The sequence below is a fragment of the Bos mutus genome, chromosome 28 (genome assembly GCF_027580195.1).
Source record: "Bos mutus isolate GX-2022 chromosome 28, NWIPB_WYAK_1.1, whole genome shotgun sequence".
NCBI classification, from domain to species: domain Eukaryota; kingdom Metazoa; phylum Chordata; class Mammalia; order Artiodactyla; family Bovidae; genus Bos; species Bos mutus.
This window is the reverse complement of record NC_091644.1, coordinates 31,648,877-31,664,994: the sequence shown is the minus strand read 5'-3', so window position 1 is coordinate 31,664,994 and position 16,118 is coordinate 31,648,877. Positions and strand designations below refer to the sequence as shown.

General features: G+C 40.6%; 1 protein-coding gene across 5 annotated transcripts in view; it reads left to right on the top strand.

Moving 5' to 3' along the window:
• Positions 1 to 16,118, top strand: part of BICC1 (BicC family RNA binding protein 1) — a 352,248-nt gene that overhangs the window by 21,912 nt on the left and 314,218 nt on the right. Inside the window, exon 1 of one of the 5 annotated variants that reach the window (XM_070364953.1) lies at positions 709 to 892. The exons of the other annotated variants lie outside the window; for them this stretch is intronic. The gene's annotated coding sequence lies outside the window, so the exon portion shown is untranslated. Of the gene's footprint in view, positions 1 to 708; positions 893 to 16,118 lie in introns of those variants that run through there. 5 annotated transcript variants of the gene reach the window in all.

Genomic DNA, 16,118 nt, shown 5'->3' with positions numbered 1-16,118 from the left:
TCACTGTTTCCATTGTTTCCTCATCTATGTGCCATGAAGTGATGGGATTGGATGCCATTTTTCTGAATGTTGAGTTTTAAGCCAACTTTTTCACTTTCCTCTTTCACTTTCATCAAGAAGTTCTTTAGTTCTTCTTTGCTTTCTGCCATAAGGGTGGTGTCATCTGCATATCTGAGGTTATTGATATTTCTCCTGGAAATCTTGATTCCAGCTTGTGTTTCATCCAGCCCAGTGTTTCTCATGATGTATTCTGCATGTAAGTTAAATAAGCAGGGTGACAATATACAGCCTTGATGTACTCCTTTCTGATTTGGAGCCAGTTGGTTGTTCCATGTCAGTTCTAACTGTTGCTTCCTGACCTGCCTACAGATTTCTCAAGAGGCAGGTCAGGTGGTCTGGTATTCCCATCTCTTGAAGAATTTTCCACAGTTTGTTGTGATCCACACAGTCAAAAGCTTTGGCATAGTCAATAAAACAGAAGGAGATGTTTTTCTGGAACTCTCTTGCTTTTTCGATGATCCAGTGGATATTGGCAATTTGATCTCTGGTTCCTCTGTCTTTTCTGAATCCAGCTTGAACATCTGGAAGTTCACGGTTCACATACTGTTGAAGCCTGGCTTGGAGAATTTGGAACATTTTTTTTGCTAGCATGTGCTGCCGCTGCTGCTAAGTCACTTCAGTCGTGTCCGACTCTTTGCGACCCCATAGATGGCAGCTCACCAGGCTCCACCGTCCCTGGGGTTCTCCAGGCAAGAACACTGGAGTGGGTTGCCATTTCCTTCTCCAGTGCATGAAAGTGAAAAGTGAAAGTGAAGTCTCTCAGTCGTGTCTGACTCTTCACGACCCCATGGACTGCAGCCTACCAGGCTCCTCCGTCCGTGGGATTTTCCAGGTAAGAGTACTGGAGTGGGGTGCCATTGCCTTCTCCGGCTAGCATGTGAGATGGGTGCAATTGTGTGGTAGTTTGAGCATTCTTTGGCATTGCCTTTCTTTGGGATTGGAATGAAAACTGACCTCTTCCAGTCTTGTGGCCACTGCTGAGTTTTCCAAATTTGTTGGCATATTGAGTGCAGCACTTTCACAACATCATCTTTTAGGATTTGAAATAGCTCCACTGGAATTCCATCACTCCACTAGCTTTGTTAATAGTGATGCTTCCTAAGGCCCACTTGACTTCACATTCCAGGATCTCTGGCTCTAGGTGAGTGATCACATCATCGTGGTTATCTTGGTCATGAAGATCTTTTTTGTGCAGTTCTTCTGTATATTGCTACTATCTCTTCTTAATATCTTCTGCTTCTGTTAGGTCCATACCATTTCTGTCCTTTATTGTCCCCATATAGCATGAAATGTTCCCTTGGTATCTCTAATTTTCTTGAAGAGATCTCTGGTCTTTCCCATTCTGTTGTTTTCCTTTATTTCTTTGCACTGACCACTGAGGAAGGCTTTCTAATCTCTCCTTGCTATTCTTTGGAACTCTGCATTCAGATGGGTATATCTTTCTTTTTCTCCTTTGCCTTTCACTTCTCTTCTTTTCTCAGCCATTTGTAAGGCCTCCTTAGACAGCCATGTTGCCTTTTTGCATTTGTTTTTCTTGGGGATGGTCTTGATCACTGCCTCCTGTATAATGTCACGAACCTCCGTCCATAGTTTTTCAGGCACTCTGTCTATCAGATCTAATCCCTTGAATCTGTTTCTCACTTCCACTGTATAGTCGTAAGGAATTTGATTTAGGTCATACCTCAGTGGTCTTGTGGTTTTCCCTACTTTCTTCAATTTAAGTCTGAATTTGACAATAAGGAGTTCATGATCTGAGCCACAGTCAGCTCCCAGTCTTATTTTCGCTGACTGTATGGAACTTCTCCATCTTTGGCTGCAAAGAATATAATCAGTGTGATTTTGGAGTTGACCATCTGGTGATGTCCTTGTGTAGAGTCTTCTCTTGTGTTGTTGGAAGAGGGTGTTTACTATGACCAGTGCACTCTCTTGGCAAAACTCTGTTAGCCTTTGACCTGCTTTGTTTTGTACTCCAAGACCAATTTTGCCTGTTACTCCAGGTATCTCTTGACTTCCTACTTTTGCATTCCAGTCCCCTCTAGTGAAAAGGACATCTTTTTTGGGTGTTAGTTCTAGAAGGTCTTGTAGGTCTTCATAGAACTGTTCAACTTCAGCTTCTTCAGCATTACTGGTTGGGGCATAGACTTGGATTACTGTGATATTGAACGGTTTGCCTTGGAAACGAACAGAGATCATTCTGTCATATTTGAGATTGCATCCAAGTACTGCATTTCATATCTTTTGTTGACTATGATGGCTACTCCATTTCTTCTAAGGGATTCTTGCCCACAGTAGTAGATATAATGGTCATCTGTGTTAAATTCACCCATTCCAGTTCATTTTAGTTAGCTGATTCCTAAAATTTCAATGTTCACTCTTGCCAACTCCTGTTTGACCACTTCCAATGTGTCTTGATTCATGGACCTAACATTCCAGGTTCCTCTGCAGTATTGCTCTTTAAAGCATTGGGCTTTAGTTCCATCTCCAGTTACATCCACAACTGGGTGTTATTTTTGCTTTGGCTCCGTCTCTTCATTCTTTCTGAAGTTGTTTCTCCACTGATCTCTAGTAGCATATTGGGCACCTACCGACCTGGAGAGTTCATCTTTCAGTGTCCTATCTTTTTGCCTTTTCATACTGTTCATGGGGTTCTCAAGGCAAGAATACTGAAGTGGTTTGCCATTCCCTTCTCCAGTGATTCACATTTTTGTTGGAACTCTCCACCATGACCTGTCTGACTTGGGTGGCCCTACACGGCATGGCTCATAGTTTCATTGAGTTAGACAAGGCTGTGGTCCATGCGATCAGATTGGTTAGTTTTTTGTGATTGTGGTCTTCATTCTGCCTGCCCTCTGATGGGGAAGGATAAGAGGCTTATGGAAGAAGCTTCCTGGTGGGAGAGATGACCAGGGAGAGATGACTGAGGGGGAAACCTGGTCTTGTTCTGATGGGTGGTGCCATGTTCAGTAAATCTTTAATCGGGTTTTTTGTTAATGTGTGGGGCTGTGTTCCCTCCCTGTTGTTTGACCTGAGGCCAAACTACGGTGGGGGTAATGAAAAAGTCCCCTGCATGCACACATTGCTACACTCAGTGCCCCCAACCCTGCAGCAGGCCACCGCCGACCCACGCCTCTGCCAGAGACTCCTGAACGCTCATGGGCAAGTCTGGGTCAGTCTCTTGTGAGGTCACTGCTCCTTTCTCCTGGGTCCTGGTGCACATAAGCTTTTGTCTGTGCCCTCTCCAAGAGAGTGTTTCCCCAGTCCTGTGTAAGTTCTGGTGGCTCTGTGGTGGGGTTAATGGCGACCTCCTCCAAGAGGGCTTATGCCATACCCAGGTCTGCTGCACCCAGAGCCCCTGGCCCTGCGGCAGGCCACTGCTGACCCGTCCCTCCTCAGGAGACTCTCAAACACAGTTCTGGCTCAGTCTTTGTGGGGTCTCTGGGTCCTGGTGCATACAAGGTTTGTTAGAGCCCTCCGAGCGTCTCTGGCGGTTATGGGGTTTAATTCTAAATTCAATTTTGCCCCTCCTGCCATCTTGCTGGGGCTTCTCCTTTGCCCTTGGACATGGGGTATCTTTTTTTGGTGGGATCCAACATTCTCCCGTCGATCGTTGTTCAGCAGTGAGTTGTAATTTTGGAATTCCCACAGGAGAAGGTGAGCGCACATTATTCTATTCCGCCATCTTGGAGTTACTTGCAAAGAAACCTTAAAAAAGGTTAAGAAGTGGTAAATTTTATGTTTTATTGACTACAATAAAAATCCAAAAAAGGAAAACTCCTGTGCGCTGTCATCTCATTTTTGGTTGTCATGTTAACCTGATATGACTGACATGACAGATTTGCCTTAGGTAAACCTTTATAACCAGTCACGATCTTTTAAAAACTATTTAAAAGTTTTCAAAATGAAAGAGCAAAAGCACTTGAAGAATCCTGGCAAATTCTTTACCTTTTGTTAAAAGTTTCAAGAGGTGAACACTTTGTACATTTCATAAGGGTGAAAACAAATCCTTTGAAACTTGAACCATGAATATTTCCTTCTGAGAGATGCGTAAAAATAAGTCAGCATGAAGGCAGGTTCCTGTGGTAACTGGAACCACGTAATAGCATTTACATTTGGTGTTAACATGCCTATAACAGGAAAAGGGATTCAGTTATTTTCAAGCTCTCAAACCCCAAATGTACTGAATAAACATTTCTTTAAAAAAATAAATATATGGAATGGATTTGTATGACTTGAAGTTTAAATGTTCTTGCATTCCATAGTTAACAATTGTAACAGTATCACTTTCTCAGATTTCTTTATTTTTCAAGTGGACTATCATGGTTTGGCTCAGCTACTAAATTAAATTATTGCCTGCTTGCACATTCCTGCTGGTTACACTATAATCTTTACCTCCATTGGAAAGAATGCCCTATTTTGAATGTTTGTTTCAGGCTGTTTGACTAGAAACACCTCTGTTAAGCCTTGAAGCATGGATATGTAAGTGCGATCTGTGCTATGAATCTAGAAAGGAAAGAATTAAAAATGCCACACACTGTGTTAAAAATACACGTTACTAGGGATATGAGACACTTTAGAAGTAGGATGAAATAAAATACAAGGTCCTAATGTATAGCGCAGGGAACTACAGTCAGTATTGTGTAATAAGCCATAATGGAAAAGATACAAGAACTGAGTCACTTTACCGCAGCGATTGACACAACATTGTAAATCAATAATACTTCAGTAAAAAAAACTTTAAAAGTGCAGTGAAAAGCGGTACAATTAAATTGTCATGATAATTGATTAGAACGGTTCTGCTGTTGCTGCTACTGCTAAGTTGCTTCAGTTGTGTCCGGCTCTGTGCGACCCCGTAGACGGCAGCCCACCAGGCTCCCCCGTCCCTGGGATTCTCCAGGCAAGAACACTGGAGTGGGTTGCCATTTCCTTCTCCAATGCATGAAAGTGAAAAGAACATATATACATGCATATGTATAATATACACATACATATATGTCTGTATATGTCATATTAATAGATTGAATTGTGTCCACTCAAAATTCATATGTTGATGTTCTGACCCCCAGAATCTCAGAATGTGACCTTGTTTAGAGATCGGGTCTTTACATAGGTAATCAAAGTGAAATCATGAGGGTGGACCCTGATCCCGTATAACCGATGTATTTGTAAAGGGAAATTTGGACACACAGACCCATAGAGGGCAGACAGTGTGAAGACACAGTAGGAGAACCTGGCCATCCCTCAGCGCTCAGAAGAAGCCAGCCTCGAAGCCCCTTCATTTTGGTCTTCTAGCTTCCAGAATTTTAAATTTAAATTTTTAGTTCAAGTTGCTATAGTTTAAGCCATCTAGTTTATGGTACTTAGTTATGGCATCACTAATTAATATGTTTCTCTGTTATGCCACACAGCAGGATATACTTATTTAGGGGTAATACATGATTAGTCTTTGAACATTTTAACATTTCTCAGTATCTCTTAATCATTCTTAAGAAACTAGTTTCCCAATTTTGGAGGCAGAGAAATTGAGGTTGGCCATGGTGATGAGGTGGAGAAGGTGATGGCACCCCACTCCAGTACTCTTGCCTGGAAAATCCCATGGACGGAGGAGCCTGATAGGCTGCAGTCCATGGGGTTGTGAAGAGTTGGACAGGACTGAGCGACTTCACTTTCACTTTTCACTTTCGAGCACTGGAGAAGGAAATGGCAACCCACTCCAGTGTTCTTGCCTGGAGAATCCCAGGGACGGGGGAGCCTGGTGGGCTGCCGTCTGTGGGGTCACACAGAGTCGGACACGACGGAAGTGACTTAGCAGCAGCAGCTTGGTGATGAGGCAGTTAGATTTGGAAAGTGGATCTAGAACCTCTGACTCAGTGCTGTGTAAGTTCAGATCACTCCATATTCAGGAATATATGCATTTGTGCAGTTTGTAGCAGTGCCAGAGTCCACTGGAGACATAAATCCACCTACTCTCTTTCAACACCAAAAAGCAAAACAAGCCCCTCGCCTCAAAATTATACATGTTAGAATTAAATTTTCTGGAAATTAGAAACAGATGGCATCAAATGACCATGTTTTCCCACTGCCCCAAGGTGTATGTGCCTTTTTCTCGTGCTCATTTTGTCATCCGTAGAAGGGACACTTGACTTCAGTGCTCGGAAATGTGGCAGAGGAAGCGTTCCTTCAGCTGTGTCCCTCTTCGAATTCAGCACGCCCAGGGTTCCTGTGTCCACTAACTGAGTAAAGCCACGTCTGAGTTCATGACCTCCAACTGATGTGAGAACACACCTGGCCTACCCAAATCTTTGAGGGTGAATTGGAATTAGTGTTGGAGAAGAATAAAGATTTTTTAAACAAAAAAGACTTTCGGCTGTCCTGTGCAGCATGTGGGATCTTAGTTTTCCAGTTCAGTTCAGCTCAGTTGCTCAGTCGTGACTGACTTTTTGCGACCCCATGAATTGCAGCACGCCAGGCCTCCCTGTCCATCACCAACTCCTGGAGTTCACTCAAACTCATGTCCATTGAGTCGGTGATGCCATCCAGCCATCTCATCCTCTGTCGTCCCCTTCTCCTCCTGCCCCTAATCCTTCCCAGCATCAGAGTCTTTTCCAATGAGTCAGCTCTTTGCATGAGGTGGCCAAAGTACTGGAGTTTCAGCTTTAGCATCATTCCTTCCAAAGAACACCCAGGACTGATCTCCTTCAGAATGAACTGGTTGGATCTCCTTGCAGTCCAAGGGACTCTCAAGAGTCTTCTCCAACACCATAGTTCAAAAGCATCAATTCTTCGGTGCTCAGCGTTCTTCACAGTCCAACTCTCACATCCATACATGACTACTGGAAAAACATAGACTTGAGTAGACGGACCTTTGTTGGCAAAGTGATGTCTCTGCTTTTGAATATGCTATCTAGGTTGGTCATAACTTTCCTTCCAAGGAGTAAGCGTCTTTTAATTTCATGGCTGCAGTCACCAGCTGCAGTGATTTTGGAGCCCCCCAAAATAAATTCTGACACTGTTTCCACTGTTTCTCCATCTATTTCCCATGAAGTGATGGGACCAGATGCCATGATCTTCATTTTCTGAATGTTGAGCCTTAAGCCAACTTTTTCATTCTCCTCTTTCACTTTCATCAAGAGGCTTTTTAGTTCCTCTTCACTTTCTGCCATAAGGGTGATGTCATCTGCATATCTGAGGTTATTGATATTTCTCCCGGCAATCTTGATTCCAGCTTGTGCTTCTTCCTGCCCAGCATTTCTCATGATGTACTCTGCATATAAGTTAAATAAGCAGAGTGACTATATACAGCCTTGACGTACTCCTTTTCCTATTTGGAACCAGTCTGTTGTTCCATGTCTGGTTCTAACTGTTGCTTCCTGACCTGCATATAGATTTCTCAAGAGGCAGGTCAGGTGGTCTGATATTCCTATCTCTCAGAATTTTCCACAGTTTATTGTGATCCACACAGTCAAAGGCTTTGGCATAGTCAATAAAGCAGGAACAGTTCTCCAACCAGGGATCAAACCAGTGCTCCTTGCATTGAGAGCATGGACTGCCAAGGAAGTCTTGAAGAAAGCTATTTTAAAATTCTAGATATTTTTGTTGTTGCTATGGGAGGTGAGAGAGGTTAATCCTTGGGTGAAAAAAGTCTATACCTACTTGAATTGTATACACTAAGAGTGAAAGCTGTTAAACTCATCCGGCCAATGATTTTCACAGTAATTAAAAAAATTGTGTTGAAGAATAGTTGATTTACCATGTTATGTTGATTTCTGCTCTGCAGCAAAGTTACTCAGTTTTATGTATTTATTATTTTTCATATTCTTTTCCTTCATGGTTTATCATAAGATTTGAATATAGTTCCTTGTGCTATACAATAGGAAATTGTTGTTGTTTATCCATCCTATATATAATAGTTTGCATCTGTAATTCTAAACTTCCCATCCCTCCCCTTGGCAATCACAGGTCTGTTTTCTGTATCTTCATATGTGTGCATGCTAAGTCACTTCAGCTGTACCTGACTCTCTGTGACCCAGGGGCTATAGCCCACCAGGCTCCTCTGTCTTGGAATTCTCTAGGCAAGAATACTGGAGTGGGTTGCCATGCCCTCCTCCAGGGGATCTTCCTGACCCAGGGATTGAACTTGCATCTCTTATGTGTCCTGGATTGGCACATGGGTGGCTTCACAGTAATTTTTAATTAAGAAGACAAAAGAAACTACCTTCTATGAAGCTGGCATTCTTTCAGTCATGCTTATGTTGTCCGATTTTCTATTAATTCAAAATATACCAAAATATGTCACCTGAAAAGTCTTATGCTAGTGTTGAAAATAAGACTATGCAGTTTTTGGAGTAATGAGAAACTCAAACCTTTTGGAAGAATTGACCTAGTCATTGGTAAACTTTTATTATCCATTACAAAATTGAATTGAATTTCACATTTAGAAAATAGCTAATCAAGGAACATTATATGATTATTATATTTATGAATTTGAAAACTTTGTGGCACTGAACTTGTGATACAGAATTTTCCTGTGTTTTATCACCGTGAGTGCCTTTTCTAAATATACTTTTTTTGAGTGCTTTTATTATGACTGTTGCCATCCAAACATTTCAAACGTGAGATGGTTGGATAGCAGTACCGACTCAATGGATGTGAGTTTGAGCAAACTCTGGGAAATGGTGAAGGACAGGAAAGCCTGGTGTGGTGCAGTCCATGGGGTTGCAGAGTCAGACACAGCAACTAAACAACAACAACAGTCTAGTCAGTCATTTCAGAGCGATTTTTGTTTTTGATCATTTGAATCGTCAAGTTTAATAGAGATACAAGAAATGTAGCAAAAGTGAATTATAAATGATTTACACCACTCAGGTCAAGAAAGACAATGTTATCAGCATCTCAGGAAAGTGACTGAAGCGACTTAGCAGCAGCAGCAGAAGCACTAACCTCATGCCTACTCCTTTGAAGTCATAAGTCTCTTCATTGGAGAATAGTATCTGTTTTAGTTTACCATATAGTTCTGCCACGTGTGTGTGTGTGTGTGTGTGTGTGTGTTTTATATATGAATCTCCATCCCTGTATAGTTTGTTGGGTTTTGCCTTGTTTTAAACTTCATCTAAATGCAATTATATTGTATATAACCTGTTGGGTCTGGCCTTCTCTCTCAAAATTTGAAATTGATCTATATTGTATATATTGGAGTTTATTGATTTTCATTGCTGAATGTTTTCTGTGGTATGAACATATCATAATTTATCCTCTCCATGTGACAACCCTTGCCTTTTTATTGGACTGTTAGTTCCATACATATTTAATGTGATTATTGATGTTGGATTTTTACTGTTGTTTTTTACTGTAACTTTACTATTTGTTATTTGTCTCATTTGTTTTTTAATTTTATTTTCAATAGACTTTATTTTTTAGAGCAGTTTTGGGTTCACAGGAAAATTGAGCAGAAGTTTCCGAGTTTTCCCATCCGTTCCCTGTCCTCACATGGATAGTCATTAACAACATCTCCCACCAGAGTAGTTTAGTGGTTCTAACTGCTAACCCTACATTGGCACATCGTAATCACACCAAATCCATAATTTACACTAGGGCTCACTTTTGATGTTGTACATTATATGGGTTTGAACAAATATATAATGGCATCTTCTTTGATCTTTTTTTCCTGCCCAGCCTTCTTTTAGGTTAATTGATTTCTTATAAAATTTCCATTTAACTTTAGATTTCTAGCAGTAGCTCTTTTCCTTATTTTTTAGAATAGTAGATATAGTATAACACTATGCATCCTCAAGTCCTCCAGTTTTTATTATTTCGGTCCTATATGTGTTATGGCTTCTCTGGTGGCTCAGACGGTAGAGTCTGTCTGCAATGCAAGAGACCTGGGTTTGATCCCTGGGTTGGGGAGATACCCTGGAGAAGGGAATGACTATGCACTCCAGTATTCTTGCCTGGAGAATTCCATGGACAGAGGAGCCCAGCGGGCTATCATCCACGTATCGCAAAAAGTCTGACACAACTGAGCCACTGCCACAAATTAGAAACCCCACAGTACAATGTTATAAATTTTTGTTTTGTACAGTCATGTGTATTTTCAAGAAATCAAGAGGATAAGTTTGTGAATCTATTTACATATTTGCCATTTTTTTAGCTTTTCATTTCTTCCTTAACAACCAAGTTTCTATGTAATGTTTACCTTCATTCTAAAAAAAAAAAACCCTTTAAGTTTACTTTATAATACAATTTTTGCTGGAGACCAGTTTCCTTAGTTTTATTTAAATATGTTTATCGCTGCATATTTGTTCTTTTGTTTGCTCTGGAGTATTTTATTGTATGCATGTACCAGTTTATTGTACTGACAATCATTTATTTTTTATCTGTTGCTGCTGCTGCTGCTAAGTCGCTTCAGTCGTGTCCGACTCTGTGCGACCCCATAGACGGCAGCCCACCAGGCTCCCCCGTCCCTGGGGGAAGAACAAGGCAAGAACACTGGAGTGGGTTGCCATTTCCTTCTCCAATGCATGAAAGTGAAAAGTGAAAGTGAAGTCGCTCAGTCATGTCCAACTCTTCACAACCCCATGGACTGCAGCCTACCAGGCTCCTCCATCCATGGGATTTTCCAGGCAACAGTACTGCAGTGGGGTGCCGTTGCCTTCTCCGTTTAGCTATTATGAATAAAGCTGCTATGAGTGTTGTTGTGTATGTAGTTTGATGGACTAATTTCTCTTGGATGTGTGCCTTGGGATGAAAATTTTACATGGTAAGAATATGTTTTGTTTTAGAGGATACTGCCAGTTTTCCGAAGTGGTCATTACCACCTTGCACTGTATCTGCAGTCTTAAGAGTTTTCCAGGTGCTCTGTAACTTTGCCACTGATAGGTGTTGTAAATCTTTTATGTTGTAGTCATTTTGTTAAGGATGTAGCAGCATTCCACTGTGGCTTCAATTGTGCGCGTTCTTGATTACTAATGAGGTTAAGCATCTTTTCGTGTTTCCTGGCTATCTGGACAGTCACTTTGGTGATGCATTTGTTCAGTAGGATGTCATCTTTGTTGTTGTTCAGTGTGTCATGTCCGACTCTTTGTGACCCCATGGACTGCAGCACTCCAGGCTTCCCTCTCCTTCGCCATCTCCTGGAGCTTGCTCAAGCTCAAGTTCATATCCTCTTACATAACTCCAATGCCTGGCTCTCTGGCTTCTCGCTGAGAGGTTGTGCAGGGCATGAGGTGGTTCTCAGATGCTCCCCCTGAAATCAGCACATGTTCCCATGGAGAAGGCACTCGATGCTGCTTTCCCATTCCTGGTCTTCTGTTCTTCACTGTATCCTGGCTTGGCAGTTCTTCAATGTCTTGTTGATGCTGTGATGCCTGCAAGTGGATTTTAAAAAATGTTCATCTTTGTTTAGTTAACCACAATAGGAGGGTCTCTGTTACCTTGTCTGTCTCTACTGGAAGTCGAATTTCACAGAATTGTTTTCTTTTCATCAAATGATTGCTGTTTTTCTAATTTTAAAGATATGGAGGAAAACAAGCCATGAGACAGTAAGCTTCAGAGGGAATAACTTTTAAGGGGAATTTATATGGAACTTCACTTGTGGTTTTGTTACAAATTATTCCTTGGTTTTCAATGAATTTTTCATAAAAGACCCATACTTATATTTTTGGTTTTCATTTTGCAACATTACTCCTTGATGTTTTAAGAAAATATTTTGGCTAGAATTGAACTTTAAAATAGTCTAGATATATAATTATTGCAATAAGTAAGTCAGCATATTCTTTCATAGTAACTTCTTAAATATAAAAATATCTGCCCTTTCTGCAACAAATGGAGTGTCTCTTTGAGTAACCGTGGACTGTGTTCTCATAGAATTTATGCCATGTAATGCAGTGGACTGGGGGACTTAGAGGATGGCAGAGTACAATGAGTTTTGTTTCTGTGGATGTACAGTTTTATATATTTAGTTTCTGTTAGTGGGACCCATTGCCTTGATATGACATTCAGTTCTTTTATGTGATGGAGTCTTCTCCATCTAATCAAAAGCATCCTTGACTATTTGTAATTATTACAAAAAACTCACTTTATTCTAGATTGTGAATTAGCTAATGAATATTATAAATGTGTATTCTTTAGCATAATATGGCTGTAGTAAGGATTGCATAGGATAGTTTTCCTAACCACAGTGCTTTTTTCAGGAGAAACTTTATGAAGACTAAGCAAATGAATAAGTAATTGGAAAACAAAAAGTCCATTGATTCAGGTTATTCAGTACCAAATTAAAGGCTTGGAAACAATTTGAAACTATAGCTGAATTATTATTCAAAGCATTTTTAGATACTACAGGCTTTTTATAAATGGCGCTTGTTTTACTCTAAAAGTAATACGTGGTTACTCCTATTACACTGCTTACTTTAGCTTTGCCTTTTAGATTATTTTAGTCATCTTTTAGTTTAAGATGTATAGATGTGCTATTATTGTAGTATTGGTTTATAATTAAATACTTATATTTACATTTTCATAGATGTACTCTAGCTGCTGCTGCTGCTGCTGCTAAGTCGCTTCAGTCGTGTCCAACTCTGTGCGACCCCATAGATGGCAGCCCGCCAGGCTCCCCCATCCCGGGGATTCTCTAGGAAAGAACACTGGAGTGGGTTGCCATTTCCTTCTCCAATGCATGAAAGTGAAAAGGGAAAGTGAAGTCGCTCAGTTGTGTCTGACTCTTTGTGACCCCGTGGACTGCAGCCCACCAGTCCCCTCCATCCATGGGATTTTCCAGGCAAGGGTACTGGAGTGGAGTGCCACTGCCTTCTCCGTGTACTCTAGCAGGTTGCTTCAAAAGTTACCCCTTGGATATATTTTTGCGAATAATTTCATTCTTTCAAAGTTTAAAATGGAAAATTTCAACTTTATCCTTAAGAGTATATATCACTATGGCCTCAAGTTGTTTGCGATTCTGACTCCTTTATTAGATACGAGAGTATAAGGTTTGATACTAATTTGTGGTGTTTTTCTTCTGTATCTGAGGATATGTCTTGTCTCTTGGACATAAATGATGACTAGCTGGAACTAACTTGACTTCAAAGTTTTTCTTTCAATTTATTGCATATATGTAACAGAAATAGAAAATGTCAAGAAGAGTGAGTGAGCTCCAATTAGGCTCAGAATCTGTCTCCTATTCTTCAGATATTTGTTGGACAAACACTGTCTACAGAGGCAGGGCCCTGCCTTGGGAGAGGGTGAAGTTAGCCCTCTGGTGGCAGCTCCAGGCCTCTTTTTTTCCCTTTTTCCAAGAAATTTTGCTGCTGCCCAAAATTGCATATTCCACCTTAGTGAAACAAACCAACCCACTCATTAGTCCTGCTGTCTCTAGAAGGTCTTTTAACATGTCCTTTGTGGAGTTCACTTATTATGCAAAGAAGATTATCAAGTTATTTTCTGTAAAACGTACAGCAAATCCTCTCCGAGCCAGGTTCTGCTGCCGCTGCTACTGCTAAGTCGCTTCAGTCATGTCCGACTCTGTGCGACCCCATAGACGGCTCTCCATTTTCTTATATTTGGTGATGTTTTAGTGCCCTAGAGGTTTTAGAAACTCTGGAGGGGGGACACTTTAGGGAGCAAGCTAGTTGGGTTGTCAATTATTTTAGCTCCAAGAGAAGTGCACACAAGTGCCCAGAGCCTTATTCCTCTTTGTCTCACTGAATGAACCCATGACCATCCTGTTACTTATTCTAGGTTCCTAAAGGTAAATGGGAATTAATGGCGTGCGTGTATTTGTCTCTTGTCTTGTCCATGATGTATCTACCTAATCCATGATTTCTTTCTTAAACCGGAATGAAGCAATTAATGCTGTTTTGGCATTTTTAGTAGCATTGCCTCTGATTACATGGATCAGGGATACTTCTGGGTCATGAAACAATAATAATATTATTTGTATTAGCTTATGGATATTGTTGCTGTGTCTCCACGTTTGTTGTTTTCAGGTTTCAGAAGTAATAGGGTGGAAGACTGTAGAGCTATACGTAATAAGTGAAATGGGTTGGGATATTAATCAGGGAGTGATGGGGGGATAAGGCAAACCAGAGAGGCAGTGCCTGGCCTGCAGGGGACAGCTCTGCTTGGTGGCATCAGGTTGTTGTCCTCTGGAAATGCAAGCCAGGTGTGGCCAGATCTTCCCGTTGTTCAAACAGAAAGGTAGAAATTTGATTTTTTTTTTTTACATTTAGACTCCAAACTAAAAATATATATTATTGAAGTATAGTTGATCAGTCATCAGTCTCTTGATTTTACTATTGATAACAAGTCCAGATTGTTAATAAAAGAGTAATTATGGGCCAAGTAACATAGTACCTATTTTCAGACTTAAGTACAGAGTACAGAAAGATGCCTTGTCACTCCTCCAGGTAGCGGGTAATCCTGGTTACCAGTCCTGTAGGAGTCACCTCTGGGATTCAGTATTCAGTGGCTCTTATGGTGGCAGGAAAAAAACCCAGAGCCAAATGACTCCCACGGCTGACCACAGTTTTACCTAAAATGAATGGTCCTTTTATTATCATAATTTAATTTGTTGTCCTATTATCTTATCAGTAGTTTCAAATACTTAAGAAAAAAATCAGTATTAAAGTATCAGTTTTGCAATCCAAAGGATGTTTGTACTTTTTTAAAAAAAATGACACACTTTAAAAAAATGATAATGTTTGGCCTCCTGCCTTGTAAATGTATCAGGCTTCATTTTATTTTTAATATTTAAAGAATGTGCTAGACTTTTAGATGTGTTTAAATTGATACCTAGAGAAATAACGTATGATTTTCTTCCCTGGTGAGAATTTTTAATTCATTCTAGTAGAATTTTTAAAAAATAAACTTTATTTTAGAGCAATTTCAGATTTACAGAATAGTTGTGAATATAGTAGAGAGTCCCCATATAGCCCACCCTGTTTTCTCTTATTATTAACACCTTACATTAGTGTGGCACATTTTCACGATAATGGTATATTGTTATGACTCAGAATCTATATTTTATTCAGATTTCCTTCTTTTTTTTTTACCTGATGTGCCTTCTCTCTTCCAGGATCCCATGCAGAATACCACATTACATTAATTGTCACATTTCCTTAGGCTTCTTTTGGCTGACAGATTCTCAGACTCCCCGTGTTTTTGATGAGTTTGAGGGGGTACTGGTTAGGAATGTCCCTCATTTGGGGGTTCGTCTGAGGTTTTTCTCCTGGTTCAGCTAGGGTGATGAGTTTTGGGGAGTGAGACTAGAGCGGTGAAGTACTGTTTTCACCACATATCATCTATATGACCTGTCACTATTGATGCTAATCCTGATCGCTTGGCTGACGTAGTATCTGTCAGGTTTCTTTACTGTAATGATGCTCTTTAAACATTTCCTCTTTCTATAATGGACCCAGAAGGAAGTGCTGATGTTCAGCCCACACTTCAGTAGGGACTTCTGCTCTACCTCCTTGTAAGGGGAGAGTCTAGGTAATATTTGGAATTCTTCTGCATGGGAGATTGGTTTACTTCTTATTTATTAATTACTGGTTTATCTCTTTATTTGTTGATTATTTAAAAAATTTTTTGATCATCATCATTATTTTTAATTAATTTTTTGGGGCCATGTTCTGAGCATGTGGGATCTTAGTTCCCCAAACAGGGGTCCAGCCTCTGCCTCCTGCATCAGAAGCACAAAGTCTTGACCTCTGAACCACCAGGGAAGAGCCCCACTTTTATTTCTTTATTCAGTCATTTGTTATATCAGTATAGACTATGCATATTTATGTTATACTCTGGGGTAGAAGGCAGCACTCCTTTATTTTGGTGCTCAGATTGTTCCAGCTTTGGCCATTGGGAGCTCTTTGACCTGGTTCCTGTGTCGCTTTGATGTATCCCCAGTGTTGGTGCCTTTTCTTTCTTTTTTGAGCAGTCGCTTTCTAGCATTGCAGGATAGCTAAGCTCATCTTTATATTCCTTGGCCAGCTCTAGAATCAGCCATTTCTCTAAGGAGCCCTGGTTTCTTTTATGGGAGAATGGGATCAGAAAGCAAGATCTGGCGTGCTCATTGTTAC